Source organism: Trachypithecus francoisi, unplaced genomic scaffold, assembly GCF_009764315.1.
Source record: "Trachypithecus francoisi isolate TF-2019V2 unplaced genomic scaffold, Tfra_2.0 Lachesis_group10, whole genome shotgun sequence".
NCBI lineage: Eukaryota > Metazoa > Chordata > Mammalia > Primates > Cercopithecidae > Trachypithecus > Trachypithecus francoisi.
In genome coordinates, this window is record NW_022681455.1 from 112,203,526 (window position 1) to 112,221,671 (window position 18,146).

Sequence of the window (18,146 nt, forward strand, 5' to 3'; positions counted from 1 at the left end):
GTGTTAGGTAGCTGTTTCTAATTCTGCTTTAAAGAAATGTCTGTAGTGCCTAACCCCTGTTATAGACAAATGACCTTCCAAATCTTACTTTTAACAAGTTTAGACTTTAAGTTACAAGAGCACAAGCAGTTTAAGAGTCAAGTTAAAAGGATGAGAATTTTGCACCTGCTGCTCTACTCTGCAGCCTTAATTACAGCAGGACAGATGTGCTCACTCAGCCTCTGTACATTACTGCTGGGGATGAAACAGCCAAGGTTCTGGAAAAACTTGCAAAGAAATCAGTGCTCTCAGAAACAGTAAGGTGGAAACAGCTTTCCATTCCTGTCTTCATGATGAAGGTTGGTATTTTCCTTCTCTCCTTCCTGTTTCATTCTTTTTTTAAACTAGAGGCATCTGTTTTTAGGATGTCCTAGTCAGTAAGCTTGGGTTCCTCTGAATCTGTCTTCTTGACTTTTTAAATTATAAGCAACATAAATTTGCTTTTGATCCTTTATGTGTGTTCACTTCTTATTCTATGTAGAAGAGATGAACAAAGAGGCTATTTAATTCAACTTTTCAATCCCTTATTGACATGGGAATGAAAAATCTCAGATGAACTGTTTTACTTTTGGGCCAAGATCCCTTGGCCTGAGAAGTGAGTGCTGAACAGCAACTAATAGTAACAATGGAGAAAGGCATCGGTGGCTATTCTCTACCTCTGCAATGTTCACAGCTTTTAATTTTTTTTAACATCATTCTGCCTTGCCTTCCTACTCAATACTCTCCTAAGCCCCCTCACACATTGCTGCTCTTTTAATTCCTGTGTATGCCTTATATTTGCATAACACTTGTAAAAATATTTTGTAAAATTACATCTTGTTTGTTCCTGAAATGTTCTGTAAGGTAGACAAGGTGGGTGACATTTATCCCCAGTATTCAGGACAGTGAGGTAATGAGGGGAGAAGGCACTAACCAGGTGTTTAGCCTTCATCCAGTGCTCTTCCCCCATCACACTATTTCTTGAGAGACTACAGAAGAGTTAGAGTGGGGGCGCCAGAGTCAGACTCACAGGGTTCAAATTCTGGCTCCATCATGGTGACCTTGATTGAGTTCTTTATTCCCACTGTGAAACGAGGGTAACAGTACCTGCTTCATAGGGTTGTTGTGAATTTTAAATAAACTAATATATGTAAAATGCTTAGGACACCGCCTGGTACATACTAAGTGCTAAAAATTGGTTGTTACTATCAGTCATTATGACCTCTCCATGTCTCCTTTCTGTAGACCCCTTGGACCTGCTGCTTTCTAACCCTGGCTTTCCTTCACAGAGGTTTGGGAACTGCAGCTGTAAAGTTAAGTGCCATCAAGCCTCTGTCATCGTTTATTTCTGATATTTTCCTGTCTGTACATATCTCAGAGGGTGCAGAGATACTTTAGGAGGTTTCTGCTTACGAGTTGTACAGGAGTATCGTATAGGAGTTTGGATTATAGTATTCCAATGCCCACGATGTAGTAATTAATTTGGACATGAGAAAAAGATGGCTTGTAGTTTGCTTTTGTTTCCAAGACTATATATGTCTGTTTCACCATGCCTTGAACGATGAGCCACTTAGATGTATGGGGTTACAGAATAGGGAAAATAGAATACGCTGTGACAGTTTGCCCACTGCCTGATTTGAGGTGGTTCAGATGTACAAGTTGAGAGGTGTAGCATCTGAAATGAGACTCCGTATGAATTGTAGGTGAAACAAAATTGAAAGGGGAATACACGCAAAAGAATGCAGCAAGAGGATCTCTTCACCCCTAGACCCAGGAAGAGGTTTTTAAAATACTATTATTGGAGTAAGGTGCAAAATAAATATTTAAAAGATGCATGGGAAAAAATGGGTAAAAACTAAATCAGCACAGAGAAAAGACTCAGTGTGTTTCTACAATAGCCTCTGCAGGTAAGAACTCATCAGGTTTTAGGATACAGGCTTTAAAGGGCTATTGCCCTATCTGTGAACTTTGTTTTTAATCAGAACAATGATGGCCTTAGAAATAAAGTTGCCAATATTGATATCAGAGGGCTAGTAGAGGCCTCTTTATTAGAGAATGACTGGTGGGTGATTTTTCTTTTTCTCTGAGGATAACAACCCATAAATGTAGCTTTGTCATACTACCTCTAGATAAGACATTATCATACAGTGTCTTCATTTGTTACATGGTTGTAAGTTTGACACTGTTTGAATAGTTAGCAAAGTGTGATTTGTATTCAGCTTAATATATCTTTTTTTCTTTTTCTTTGAGTACTTTAAAGGTAATGCTCCACTGGTGCCTCATTTGCATGGTTTCCAATAACAAATCTGCTGTCATCCTTATTTTTTACGTATTTTTTTCTCTAGTTGCTTTTAATTTTCTCTTTTTCATTGATTTTATCATATCACAATTTCATTATGATGTGCTTTGGTGTAGTTTCATTCACGTTTCTTGTGCTTATGGTTTGTTGAGTTCTTGGATCTGTGGGGAATTACTTTTCATCAAAATTGGAAGTTTTTCAGCCATTATTTCTTCAAACACATTTTGTCTGCCCCTTCTCCCTTCACTCTCCCTGCTACCACCCCCACCCTGCCCCCACAGGGATGCCAATTATATAGGTATTAGGCCACTTGAAGTTAACGCATTACTTACTGATGCTCTAAGTTTCTCATTTGTTTGTTTGCTTTCTTGTTTTGTTTGCTTACTATTTTCTCTGTGTGTTTCCTTTTGGATAGTTTCCAATGCTATGCCTTCAGGTCCACTAATATTTTCTTCTAATCTGCCATTAATCCCATCCAGTGTATTTTTTCACCTCAGATGTTAAAGCTTTTATCTTGAGAAGTTTAATTTGGGTCTTTCAAAATATCTTTCATGCCTCTCCTTAAATTTTGAACATATGAAAAAACAGTTACTTATAATTGTTTACCATCATCCTCTGCTAATTCTTTTTTTTTTTCTTTTTTTTTTTGAGACGGAGTCTTGCTCTGTCGCCCGGGCTGGAGTGCAGTGGCCGGATCTCAGCTCACTGCAAGCTCCGCCTCCCGGGTTTACGCCATTCTCCTGCCATTCTCCTGCCTCAGCCTCCGGAGTAGCTGGGACTACAGGTGCCCGCCACCTCGCCCGGCTAGTGTTTTTTTTTTTTGTATTTTTAGTAGAGACGGGGTTTCACCGTGTTAGCCAGGATGGTCTCGATCTCCTGACCTCGTGATCCGCCCGTCTCGGCCTCCCAAAGTGCTGGGATTACAGGCTTGAGCCACCGCGCCCGGCCCATCCTCTGCTAATTCTAACATCTGTGTAAGTTCTGGATCAGTTTCAGTTGATGGTTCTCATTAAGGCTATTGCTTTTCTGCCTGTTTGTATGCCTGCCGATCTTTGATTGGCTACTAGACATTGTAAATTTTACCTTGTTGGGTCCTGGATATTTCTGTATTCCTATAAATTTCCTTAAGCTTTGTTCTGGGATGCACTTATTTGGAAATACTGTGATCCCTTTGGGTCTTGTTTTTGTTTTGAGCAGGACCACAGCACTATTTACTCTAGAGCTAATTATCCACCACTACTGAAGAATGATCGTGCTGATGCTCTACTCATATGTCCCATGAACTGTTCCCCATCTTGTATGAGCATCAAGTACTGTTCCCTTTTTTGCTTTCGGCTGGTTCTTTCCAGGGCCAAAAGTAATTGGTACTTTTCTGAATACTTATGAGGGACCCCATGAAGATCTCCAGGTTTTCTCTTTCCTGTGGCACGTTGTCCTAATAATTCGAGCTGCTTTGGTCTCCCTAGACTCAGCTTTATATCTTCAACTCAGGGAATCAGCTGGGCTTCACTCAGGTTCCTCACCCTGTGCTGTGGTCTGGAAACTCTTTGAAGGCAATAAGGTGGGATAATCATAGGGCTCACCTTGTTTGTTTCTCATCTCTCTGGGATCACCGTCCTTCACTGTGTGATGTCTAGTACCTTGAAAACCATTCTTTCATATATTTTGTTCTGTATTTTTTGTTGTTGTTTCAGCTGGGAGGGCACATCTGGTCTCTATTATTCCATCTCTGCTAGAAGCTGAACTCAAATTTATTTTTTAGATATATGTGGTAAGAGTCCTGCATACCTTTCCAAAGTGCTGCCAACACTTATGAAATTTCCCAAAAGGTTTGAACACAGGAACCTGAAGTCCCCAGCAGACTTCTCTGGACATAAGGTGCTGATTGACCTCTTAAGATTAAGGTTGCAACTAATTCATCCTTTTGCTTACAATGATCAGAGGTGGAAGAAAGGTAGGCAAACATATGAATTCTTCTAGCCACCTTTTTTGCTTTGCCATAATGCCACAGAGTGGGAAAACCATCTCTTAGGTTTTGAAGTTGTAAGAAGGCCCAGAAATATGAGGGAGCAGATGTATGACTGACCCTAAAACAATATATTAGCTCTTTCCCTTTAACTACAAGAGTTACCACTATTCATAAAGTTATTATAGTCTTTTTTAAAAAAAAAAATTTCAATGTCTTCTTTCACACAGATAATTGTACAGGCTAACCAAATATGGCTCAAAGAAATCCACTGATTTGAAAGTATAGCTCTCACTCTGACATGAATTCACTGCACTGAGTAATACAAGGAAGTGAGAAAAGTTAGACCCCAGCAGAGGCTGGTCATTTTGGCTAAACCTAAATAATGCCTTCTGTATGTTTGTTTATTTTGCAAAACTTAATTCCCACTTAAACTGGGCATATAATACGTCCATGATAAGTGAAATTCTTAAAATGTTAACTCATTACCTGCTTTCATAACTCAGTATTTGTTCCAGGCTACCTTTCTCACTATACCTATCTGTGGATAATCTGTTCCACCAAAACAGCCTACCTTCCAAACATGCCCTGTACTTTCCCCTCTACTTTTACAGGCTTATCTAATGTCATTTATTCCATGACATTTACTCTCGTCATATCTGCCCAATCCTTTTTCTGAACCCTTACAGTGGCACATGAAATATCTTGTTTGGCAGTGCTTCATGTATGTGTCTTATCCTTAGGTAGCCCGATAAACTGCATTTACACTGAATGTTCATGTAACTGAGTAAATTAATTGAAGAATGAATGAAATACAGGGTATTCACTCTCACCTTTATGCTAAGGGGGGAAAGGTCTTAAGTGAATGAATGGGTATATATGGAATTATATAAAATTAGGATGGAATGGTTAAAAATATGTTTAGTCCCCAAACCCTCTGTAAAGTAGAAGGAAGGGGACATTTTTCAGTAAGCAGAGAAGTAATGGAGAATCAAAATCAATTTAAAAATTAAACTGGACAGATTAAAAACTATGCTAGGTAAACATTTTATTTAGATAGAATAACCTAGAATAAGCTAAATATTTTATTTTTAAGGGAGAAAATGATTACAATAAAAAACAGTCTAGATATCTGGAAGTACCAGACAAAATCCTTTATAGCAGTCCCCAAGTTGAAGGGTGGTGTTAAATACTATTGGAAAAGAGTTACATGGTTATGTTTTTCTAATTAAAATGGAAATGTTTGTAGAATATTTGAAAGCTAGGCCTTACCCTAAACCTAGAAAAAATACCAGAATATCACCCTAATAGACAGTTAGATAATTATGAAGTCTGAAATCTGCCTTCAGTCTTTACTAGCTGGTAGATTAGGGGAAAGGAAAGATACATGGATTTTTTTTTTTTTAATAGAGACATGGTCTCACGATGTTGCCCAGGCTTGTCTCAAACTCCTGGTCTCAGGCAACCCTCTTGCCTCAGCCTCCCAAAGTGCTGAGGTTACTGTGCTCAGCCACATGAAAAATTTTTTGATTTTTCTATCTGTAAAATCTCATACCAATGAAATTTCCATGTCATGCATAAATGCAATAGAAAGAAATTGAGTACAGAAAAGACAGATGCAGACTTCTTGAGCTCCATTTAGTGGAGCTACATGATCTGAAAAGCTACAAGAGTTTTTCATACTCCAATTGTGTGGATAGGGGGCTGCGGGCAAGGCAAGGGGTCTCTGGTAAGATCTGAAAGGGATGAAACTGAGTTCCCTTTTAGGACAAAACCCATAGTAAGAAGAAACTACAGGCAAGAGAATTCAAACTGAGCAAGACGGGGCAAGAGGGACTGAAGATAAAGGGAGGGGAAGAGACCAAGAATCCTCAGAGAATGAGGCCATGTTCTTGAATGCTTCATGAAAACAACATAAAGCTAGAAGGACCACTGGAGCTGTGAAGCTAAAAAAGTTATCCCAACCTATCTGTTCCTCCTAAAATTCAGAAAACTAGTTACAGATGAAAATGATCAACAGAAAAGGACCGTGGTTGAATTCCATAAAAATTTATTATAAGAAAAAATGGTAAAGAGCAGAATAACCTTCCTGCAGTTAATGAAAGAAAAGACATGCCCATAAAATAGTTAGGTTATATAGCCAAACATTTCAAAATGAGCCAATGAAAAAGTTTTAAAAGATAAAAGATATAAAAGAACAGCATCAGAATTAGAAAAATCTACAAAAGTATCATTTTTCCTGCATCCATCAGAGAGCTGAGGTTAGATAGCAATGAAGAACACTGAATTCCAAAAAGGAGCAAGCCCCTTCAGGAAGAAAGAAGACTCAACTACCTTACCTTTAGCACAGCATAGGAGAAAGGGCCACTCTAACAGCCTATAAGGAGAAATAAAGTACAAATGTGACAAAATATTAATGACCAACTGAAGGCTAGTTCAGTATGGAATACCTGGGATGAGGGTGGGGATAGACATAGATAAGCGAGTGTAGCATTCACTTGCTACTCTTTTCCATGGGCCTCTACCAGGCCTACTGGAGGTGATCAGCTAATGTTAGGAAACAAGCATTAAGCACAGCCTGTTTCACAGGACCTTCTCCCTTACAAAGCAAAAGCAATGGAGGAAGGAACAGCTAACTCTACTGCCTTATGGACACAGGCAAAAGACACTTTGTGGCGAGAAAAAAGAGTAGAAGGAAAAAAACCCTACCTCCCTGAGGCAGAAGCAGGAGCAGGAAAAGGTCTTGGGTACAGGATCCTACACCAATATCCATCAGGTATCTGCTACCACTAAGGGAGAAGCAGAAAACTCTTGCCCAACACCAACGACTCAGAGTAGAGTTTGCTGCTATGGGGAGGAGGAGCAGGAACACGGAGAAAGTCCTTTTGGGAAAACTCTTGCCCAAAACCAACAACTCAGACTAGCGTTTGCTGCTATGGGGAGGAGGAGCAGGAACATGGAGAAAGCCCACTGCCAAGTGCTTTTGCCAGGGCCTGCCTATGATGGACGCTAGATCTGGATCACCAAGAATACCCCCTTCCTACTCCTACCATGAACCTAACACTGAGTGAGAAAAACCCACTGTATGATACCCAAGCCTCCACCCAAAACACATGACAACAGCAGCCCACAATTTGAGGATTTGAAGTGTATGGTATACTGAGGTTACTCTTCTTGACTTATTGACTCAATCCCCCAACAAACAAAAAGTATGTCCCTATCTGGTCATAAATACTATTTACCTTACTCTCTACTGTTCTACACACAATGTAATAAAAAAGCAGCAATCAAACATCATGTCACTATCTGTGGAAAAATATAACATTAGTCAGGCATAGTGGCTCATACCTATAATCCCAGTACTTTGGGAGGCCAAGGTGGGATGATTGCTTGAGCCCAGGAGTTTCAGACCAGTCTGGACCACATAGCAAGACCTTGTCTCAACCAATTTTTTTTTTTTTTTTAGTTAGCCAGGAATGGTGGCATGCACTTGAAGTCCAACCTACTTGGGAGGCTGAGGTGGGACGATCATTTGACCCTTGGGGAGGTGGGGGTCAAGGCTACAGTGAGCCGTGATTGGGCCACTGTACTTCAGCCTGATCCTGTCTCTAAATCCAACTATCAATTCCTAAGGTGTTACAGGCTGAATTGTGTCTCCCCTCACTCCCAGATTCATATACTGAAGTCCTAGGAATGTGACTGTATTTGGATCTAGGATATTTAAATAGGTAAAGTTAAATGAGCTTATTGAAGTGGGCCCTAATCCAACATGACTTATAAGAAGAAGAGAGAAGGACACAGGCCCAGGGGTATGACCACATGAAGACATCACAAGATGACAGCCATCTACAAGCCAAGAAGAAAGGCCTTCAGAAGGGCCAACATCTTGAGTGTGGACTTCCAGCTTCCAGAATTGTGAAGAAATAAACTTCCGTTAATTCTTCCAGCCTATGGTATTTGTTTTGGCAGCCCTAGAAAACTAATACAAAAGTTATATAAAGAATAGAGGAACACATTAAACTACAGCACAGGGACACAATAAACCAAAAGCAGACTGTGGGAAAGTCTCTATATTAAACAAAGAGATTTCTTCTTCAAATAAATTGCAAGGAGACTGAGGACATTGGAAGGAAAAAGCTTATGCATTAAAATACACCTAAAAACTATATTTTTAAAAACAATGGCAATATAAATATAATTGGATCCTGATTCAAACTGTATATTTTTTAAAGTTATGATATTTAAGACAATAGAAATTTGATCATGACTAGACGTTTCATAATATTAAGAAAGCATCATTTAAAGGAAAAAAGAGTATGAAAATTAAAGTCCAGGGCCCCTACAAAAGAGGATTCTAACAGGAGACACCTTACACTATAAACTAGGACCAAAAGAGGCTACAACTTTTAGGTATCCTCAAGGGGTAATCCATAGATAGAACAGGCCTCATCCAGATTGACAGTCTGAGTTCAAATTCACTAGGAAATCCATGGAATCTCAAGATTTAAAGTTGGTTTTCTGGACTGATAGTAGCCACAGTTACCTGACACAGCAAATATAAAGCTTCAGTAGAAGAAAGTACATTCATTATATACCTAAAATTATCTCTACAAATAATTTTCAAACACAGTATTATGTCTGTAATTTATTCCTTCCGGTGGGTTCTTGGTCTCGCTGACTTCAAGAATGAAGCCGTGGACCCTCATGGTGAGTGTTACAGTTCTTAAAGATGGTGTGTCCGGAATTTGTTCCTTCACCTGTTCAGATGTGTCTGGAATTTCTTCCTTCCACTGGGTTCATGGTCTCGCTGACTTCAGGAATGAAGCCGCAGACCTTTGCAGTGAGTGTTACAGCTCTTATAGGTGGCGCATCCAGAGTTCTTTGTTCCTCCTGGTGGGTTTGTGGTCTCACTGACTTAACAAATGAAGCCACAGACCCTTGCGGTGAGTGTTACAGCTCATAAAGGTAGTGCGGACCCAAAGGGTGAGCAGCAGAAAGATTTATTGTGAAGAGTAAAAGAACAAAGCTCCCACACCATGGAAGGGGACCCAAGCTGGTTGCCATTGCTGGCTCAGGTGGCCAGCTTTTATTCCCTTATTTGGCCCCACCCACATCCTGCTGATTGGTCCATTTTACGGAGTGCTGATTGGTGCGTTTACAATCCTTTAGCTAGACACAGAGCACCAATTGGTGCGTTTTTACAGAGTGCTGATTGGTGCATTTACAATCCTTTAGCTGGACACAGAGCGCTGACTGGTACATTTTTAGAGTGCTGATTGGTGTGTTTACAATCCTTTAGCTAGACAGAGTGCTGATTGGTGCATTTACAATCCTTTAGCTAGGCGGAAAAGTTCTCCAAGTCCCCACTCGACCCAGGAAGTCCAGCTGGCTTCACCTCTCAGTATCAGCTCACAAAGATAAATAAAACACAAGGAAATTAGACTCCATGAGTGAGAAACAGGAGACAACAGAAATAGAGCCTTAATGACTTAGCTGTTCAAATGATCAAAGGCAGAGAATGAAATGACTATGCTGAATATACTTGAAGAAATTTTAAAAAGAGCTTGGGGATGTAGTCACTGGACAAGAAAGTAACATTCAAATGACAAAAATACAATAAATAAAATTAAGGACTCAATGAATTTAACAGCGGACTGGGCATAGTTAAATAATTAACGAATCAGAAAACAGAAGAATTTACCTAAAATGCAGAACACAGAAAAAGATAGAAAATACAGCTGAAAGGGTAAGAGATACAAAGCACATGGTGAGAAGGCCTGATATATATTCAGTCAGTGTCCCAGATGGAGAAGAGAAAGACAATGGTAAAGAGCCAGTATTTGAAGAGATAACAGCTAATAATTTTCTAGTAATATTGAAAGACACAAATCCAGAGATTCAAAAATGGAAAGTAGAGAAGAAAAGGGAAGAAAAGAAATTAATTATATAGGCCAGGCACGGTGGCTCGTGCCTGTAATTCCAGTACTTTGCGAGGCTGAAGCAGGTGGATCACTTGAGATCAGGAGTTCGAGACCAGCCTGGCCAACATGGCAAAACCCCGTCTCTACTAAAAATACAGAAATTAGCCAGGCATGGTAGCACATGCCTGTAATCCCAGCTACTAAGGGAGCTGAGGCAGGAGAACCTAGGGGTGGAGGTTGCAGTGAGCTGAGATCTTGCTACTGCACTCCAGCCTGGGCAACAGAGCAAGACTCCATCTAAAAAAAAAAAAAAAAAAATTACAAAAAAGAAAAGAATTATACATATCATAGTGAAGATGCAGAAAACTAAGGCCAAAGTAGGCATAGAAAGCAGACTTGTTACCTTCAAAGGAATAGCTTTTAGATAGTCAAGTGGTTATGCAACACAAACAAAGGAAGCCAGAGGACAGTGGAATAATATCTTCAATCTACTCTAATAAAATAACTACCAACATAGAATCCTATACCCAGAAAAGGATAATTTTAGAATAAAGGCAAAACAAACACATTTTCAAATGAACAAAAACAGAGTTTGCCACTTGTAGACTGATTAAAGAATGTACTTCAATTAGAAGGAAAATGATCCAAGGAGAAGATCTGATACAAAAAAGACATGAACATTTAAAAAATATTGAAACTGTACATAGGCAAATCTAAATGAATACATATAGTATGAAACAATAACTGTGTAGCTTGAAAAAAACTATATAGAAATAAAATACACAACATTAGCATTTAGGTTAGGAGAGGGTAAATAGAGTTAAAAATCTTTTAAAGTTATTGTTTTGTCCAGGAAGTGAGCATAATTATTATCATTAGCCTTTATATGTAAATAATGATGGTTTTAAGTCTTAGGCATTTACGAATTTGTATTTAATACTCAAAATTACAAGGCAAATGAGAGGCGAATATTCCATGAGTTCAATACATGGTCAATAAATTGAGAAGGCATTTTTGCCATAGAGGGGAAAACAACGTTCAGAAAAAAGGTAAATATATTTTAATTTTCAAAAATCATTAGCAAAATAGAATATATCCATTAGCCAAACTTCAAACTCTACTGTTTTTAACAACAACAAAAATCCTTGAGTACTACTGTTTTTACTTGCTTAAGTCAGATGTATTTAGGTATAATCAACATACAGAAAAAAATCATCCTTTTCAGGTACACAGTTCTATGAGTTTCGACAAATATGTGTGTAATCACACATATTTTAGTGTGTAATCACCAAATATAAAAATAAATACTAAATTGTTTCCATTACCATCAAAATGTTCCCTCCTTTGTTGTTAAGGCCCTTCCAATCCCCAACCCAGGCAACTACTAATCTGTGTTCTTTCCCCATAGCTATACCTTTTATAGGATATAATATAAATAGAAGTATATAGTACGTAGCCTTCTAGTATGTAGCCTTTTGTGTCTGGTTTTTCTCACTAACCATAAGACTTTGGAGATTCATCTATGTTGTTACATGTATCAGTAGCTCCTTCTTATTGCAAAATAGTGTTTCATTGTATGGCTATGCTATGATTTAACTATCGGTTCATCAGAATATGAATATTTGGGTTATTTCCAGTTGGGGCAATTTTTAATAAAGTTGTTATAAACATCCATGTTTAGATCTTTGTATGAACGTATATTTTCACGTATGTAACTCTTACTCTGTGGCTTGTATTCTGTGTTCTTTGTAATGCCTTTTGATATGCTGAAGAAGTTCTTAGCATAGCCAAATTTATCAGCACTTCCTGTTCTCATAAATGATTTTTTTTTTGAGACAAGAGTCTTACGCTGTCACCCAGGCTGGAATGCAATGGTATGATCTTGGCTCACTGCAGTCTCCATCTCCCAGGTCAAGCAATTCTGGTGCCTCAGCTTTCCAAGTAGCTGGGACTACAGGCATATAGTCTATGCCTGGCTAATATTTTGTATCTTTAGTAGAGACAGGGTTTTACCATGTTGGCCATGCTGGTCCCGAACTCCCAACCTCAGGTAATCTGCCTGCCTTGGCCTCCTAAAGTGTTGGGATTACAGGCGTGAGCCACCATGCCTGGCCTCATAAATAATTTTTTTTTTTTTTAAAGAAATCCCCCCTGCCCCAAGGTCATGAAAACATTCTTCTATATTATCTTCTAAAAACTTTATTATTTTGCTAAAAGAGATTTTGGGTGTATAGTCTGCCTTAAAGTCATGCTACATAGGGGTCCAGTTTCATGTTTTTTTCATACATGGATAAGAAGAAAAGGTAGAAGAAAATCTTTGTGACCTTAGGTTATCAGAGATTCTTGGCTTAGTCACAGAAAGTAAATATCACAGAAGGAAAACTGACAAATTGGACTTGAAATTCAAAGCTGCTGCTCTTCAAAGTACATTGTTAACGGTACATTTAAGTCTTAAGCCCTTTTCTATATTTGTGTATTTTCTACAATAAAATGGATTTTAAAAAATACAACATGGATGCAGAACAAGTTACACAGTATGCTAACATTTGTATAAAGCAATAAATAACATTTATTTTATATGTATATATACTGTATCTATGCAGGAGTATATGAGAGAGCATGCTCGTGCAAGCAAGCACACATACTGAGTATACGATGGACTCACAAGTAACAACTGTCACTTCTGAGGAATTGAGAGCATCAGGGATGGGAGAGAAACTTAATTTTTATTGTATTCTCTTTTTACTGTTTGAACTTTATACCAAGTATATTACTTTTAAACAAAATGTGTTTTAAATGTTATTTCAAAAATAACAAAACAAGAATTACATGTCATGCTAGATGTGCCTAATATTACAGTGGGCCAAGAAAACTGGTCCATCTCAGGTTTATTTTAGTGAAGAAGAGATTTAAATATAAATGCTGTTTCCTGACACCACAGCTTATTGCCTTGGGCTCTTTTGTAGCTGGTTACATCCCTGATTTTAACTGGTTTGGTACAGTGATGCCATAGTAAAGTTTTATACACTAGTGATGAAAAGTTACTTGGGAACAACAAAACCCAACAGGTTATTTGACAAGGCTTAAAAGTAGCCATTGATCTACTTTGGGTTTCATCTTGATGTTTAGTGGAGATAAAGGCATTTCTCTCCCACAAACCTGGAGATTTATTCCCACTCATATCACTTAAATATAATGGCAAAGCAAACCTACTAAAGCAAATGCCCAGAATCATGAGGTAGCTGGCCCAAACAGTCTTATGGCACTGTGGCTCATGCCTATAATCCCAGTGCTTTGGGAACCCAAGGAGGGAGGATTGCTTGAGACAGGAGTTCAAGATCAGCCTGGATAACATAGTGAGACCCTATCTCTACAGAAAATTTAAAAATTAGCTGGGCGTGGTGGTGTCTGAAAGTAGTCCCAGCTACTGAGGAGGCTGAGATAAGAGGATGGCTTGAGGTCAGAAGTTTGAGGTTGCAGTGAGCTATGAACGTGCCACTGCACTCCAGCATGAGTGATACAGCAAGACCCTGTCTCAAAAAATAAACAACAACAACAACAAAAAAACAGTCCTAAGAGTTCTCTAAAAATTACTTGTTGTTGTTTTGGATTGCTGTAAGTGAATCACTGTGGGCTTTTTAAGTACTCACAAAAGCTTTTCTAGATGGCAGTACTCACAGGAGGAAAAATTGAGACAATCAGAATGAAGCTCCTATTTAGTAATGTGTTTAGCCAAGTAAAATTTTAGTAATGTTTTAATGTTAGAAATATGAAAGAAAGAAAATTCTATGCAATAGTTAACAACTGATTCAGCTGAGAATACTTCACTTAATCCCCTTTCCTAAAGGCCCATTATGTACAGCTTTTGTTTCCACCACTAGGTCATCCTGTTCTATTCTCTTGCTTCATCCTTAGCTTGCTGTCTCAAATCCTTTTTTGAATGAGGACTATATGTGCACACTCCTCAGGCGTGCTTGCTTGCTTTCCTTTCTCTCTCCCTTCCTCCCACCCTTGTGTATGGGGGGAATGGGGGTGGGTTAAGATCCCACTTCCAATGACTGATTATAAATGCCCTTCCTTATAATACACTGAGGGAACCACAGGACATCTTTTCCTCTTCTACAAATTTCTGTAGTCAAAAGCTCAAGGAGGGTAGTCATGCTGCTCAAACCTTTTTTTTGTTTGTTTTACTTCTTCCTCTTCTTCTCCTTCTCCTTCTCCTTCTTCTCCTGCTGAAATGTTCTTTGGTAAAACACACCATAACATAGTATGATAAAGATAAATGAAGGACATTTACTGAAGGAAATGAAATATTTTCGGAAACCTCACTTCTGAAATTTCTTTTTCAAGAAAGATCTATGTCACAGTTTGGTGTTTTGTTTTTATTTAGTTTAAAGTTCCATTCAATATAAAGACTGGCTATATTAACATACAAGAAACGGTGATTTCCTAGCAGGAATTTACATACTATTTCCTGTATTTTGATATCTAAATATAACCAGCACAACTAAACTCTATAAACGTAAGCACTCAAGATAAGACTAATTTATTCAATTTTAGGTTTGGACTCAGCACTTTAAAGCCATGCTCTTTATTAAACACCATGAAAGAGTGAATCATCACGGATTCTTGGCTGATGTAATCGTGAATTCTATCAGTGGTCCTTCTCCCTCTACAGACAAGCGAGATTCAAAAGCCAAGTGTGTTTTTGTAAGTAACCACCTTGTTCTTGTCTTCTCTACCATAACTTTGAGAAATTATGACATCTACTCTGTATTAATGTGATAGTTCTTGTAATGAGAGAAAATATGTTTTTAAAAAGAAAAAAAAAAAAAAAAAAACCCAGGCCATCAGATGTTCTAAGATATGTTCTAGATATGAAATATCATATCTAATTATGTGACAGTTTTGCTACCAATATCTACCTAACAGTCCCCTTTCTTCAGATAAAAACCTCAAATTCTGCACACACATGTGTGTGTGTGTCTTTAGAGACAAGGTCTCGCTCTGTCACCCAGGCTGGAGTGCGGTGGAGCAATCACAGCTCACTGCAACCTCGATCTCCTAGGCTTAAGCAATCCTCCCACTTCAGCCTTCTGAGTAGCTAGAACTATAGGTACCACCACCATACCCTGGCTTGCTTGCTTATTTATTTCTTTATTTATTTACTTAGGACACAGAGTCTTGCTGTGTTGCCCAGGCTAGTCTCAGACTCCTGGCCTCAAGCAAATGCCTAGAAATGACTGACTTGGACTGTTGCTGCCTTTTATTTACCTTTTGTTTGCTTGAAGCATTTCAGGACTTTTATAGGATTTATCAATTGCTCAGCACCTTATAGGTTGTGCAGGATGAGGACTGGGGAAGTGGAGGACATCCTTATGACCTATATTTGTTTTCAGAGAAGGCTGTGTCTCTGTTTATCATTGCAGGCAAAGAAGATTTGAATCTGAGACATTGTAAAACTTGAAACAGAGTTTACAATCTGTGCTTGAGGCTCCCAAAGACACCATTCAACACATCTCACTATCCTCTAACAAGGACTGCCCTGTGACACATCTGAAAGAGAAGCGACAATTTTATTCGGACTCTTCATGGACTGGCCCTCTATTTAGGCAACTGCATAATATCTAGATCTTTGATATCATATCTGAGAACAGAATTTTGTCAACTGTGCAGGAACCAGATTATCCTGAGATATAGTAAAATAAACCACAAACTAATTTTTTTCTATTTATCGAGCAGAGCAAAATGATATCGCTTCCTTTAAATCTGGGTTGTTTCCCTTTTTCTTACCTAACCAGCCCTTCAACCTGGGGCTGGAAATGATTGGGACTTTAAAATGCTTTGTTACCATTCATTCTTTTCTCTAATAAGCACAATGGTTTACTCCCTTTTGAGGCAGGGGCCCCATGTAATGAGTCAATGCTTCTGCTAACTCCAAGAACCCTTAATTATTTCCACCATTTTCTCCATATGTTTCCATCACTGACTGTGAATCAGAGGCAGGCTGCTGGTTGTCAGAGACTGGAAAAGTCACTGGCCTTCCATGTTGGCAGGGAACTGAATTCTGCAGCATCTGTATTCATGGACAGAGTATCCTGTCTCAGAGTTTATGCAGCACCTTCTGTTTTTAGTTTACTGGTGAATGGGGCACATCACAAGAACTTGGAGTGCAGCTAAAGCCAAATCAGACTTGACAGAAAATTATTAGCAGGGTACAGAAGGAAAAAAGATCCCCCTTCCTTTCTGTAATCAGGTTAATATGTGCATGGAATGTTTCACTTAAAAAGGTAGTGTGTTTTGGCAAAGCTGGTTTCTTAAGTAAAATTTCAGTTCCCATTATGCAAGGCTATCCACTGCTGCTCTGGTAGAGCCTTTGATCAGTGAACTCAGTAGGGGAGAAGGACATAGGCATATTAATAACTTCAACATGTGGCCCTTTGGCCCAGCTGCACCCTGTCTTGGAAAAAGGCCAACTGGAAAGGGTTTTCTTAACATGACCTGTATATGTGTATTTTGGAAAGGGGAAAGAGAAGGTAGGGATTCAAAGAAGGAAATAAAATCTGGTTTTATCGTGGTTCTTTCTCTTGTCCCTATTACCTATTTGGGGCATTCTACTACTGCATATGTGGATCCTGTGGAATCTGGCTCCATCTTCAACTGTTTGTATCTTTGTTCCCCCTCCTTAATATTATAAAGATTAAAACTGGGGGTTTAATTTACATATCAGCTCAGGACAAGGTTAGGGAGAGGCATGAGGCACCAAAAGAATCTACAAGGATGAGAGATTAATGGAAACCATGTGTCTGAAATAAGAGCCCAGGGTCCATTTTGCCAGGATTATATCTTTTGCCCTTTCCCCTCTGCCCTGGTATTTTTTTTTTTTTTTTATTGTTTAACAATCACAGAGTTTAGGCCTCATTACATTACTGCTGCAAAGTAGAGGCTAGCCTGTTCTTTTACTGTGTGTTTCCTTTGATTACTTTTTATCATTCTCCTTTCATTTTCTACTTGTGAAAGGTTCATTTTCCATGTATCCCTGTCTGATCCTGAAAAGGTTCCTGAGTGACTCTTCATCATGGTCATGGAGCAGGCTTCAGTTCCCATCACAAGTGGCTATGCAATGATGACCTCAGGTGACATTCATCTCACATTCCCTCACCCTCCTCCTCTTCTTTCTTCAATTTTATAATATTCTTATCATTTTCTTGATCCAAACCTCCCATGCTTCCAATTCCCTAGCTGCCTGATACCAACTTGTCACAAGGGATTAGCAGGGAATGATCCCAGAGGTGGGATGCAATACCTAAAGGCACTCTATATAAGTTAACATATAGATTTGACTTCTGTAACAAAGGCCAAAACATTAATAGCTTAAACAAGAGAGTCGTTGATTTTTGTCTCATGTAACAGTCTGAGCATTAGCAGCATGGAACTGAAAAGATGACACCATCATTTCTGGTAACGGAACTCCTATCCTTTTGCTTTCTGATTTTCAACACACAGCTTACATTTTGTAGTCTAGGATTGCTTCTCCAGTTCCCATGCCCACATTCCCATGTAGGGAGAAAAGTGAGGGGAGGATACACTCCTTCCATTTTGAAGGTGTTAAGTTTTACTTATTACTTCTCAGATCCCATTATCCAGAACCTAATCACTTGGGTATACTTAGCTACCAGGCAGAATGGGACATAAATTCTTTACCTGCTGGCTTTCTTTGGCACAGAAACCTACTTAGCATTTTGTCTCAGACAACTATGGCAGTTGTGAAATTGTGAAATAGTTATAAACCTGAACTATCACAGTTATGTTATCTTCTTGAAAAGGGTAAGAATTAGAAGAACAAGTAACAGTGTAATGGCAATGTTTTCCTTTTGTTTTTGAACTACTCTTCTTTGATCATCTCAGTTCATTTATTCCTTCAACAAACTAAGCTCTAGAC

At 38.7% G+C, this 18,146-nt stretch overlaps 1 protein-coding gene and 1 long non-coding RNA gene across 2 annotated transcripts in view; one reads left to right on the forward strand and one right to left on the reverse strand.

Moving 5' to 3' along the window:
- Window positions 1-18,146, reverse strand: part of LOC117088617 — a 121,994-nt gene that overhangs the window by 5,970 nt on the left and 97,878 nt on the right. The window lies entirely within an intron of this gene.
- Window positions 161-15,940, forward strand: LOC117087989. The gene is made up of 3 exons (XR_004438962.1): window positions 161-338; window positions 14,765-14,914; window positions 15,634-15,940. It is a non-coding gene; the product is annotated as an uncharacterized LOC117087989 (long non-coding RNA).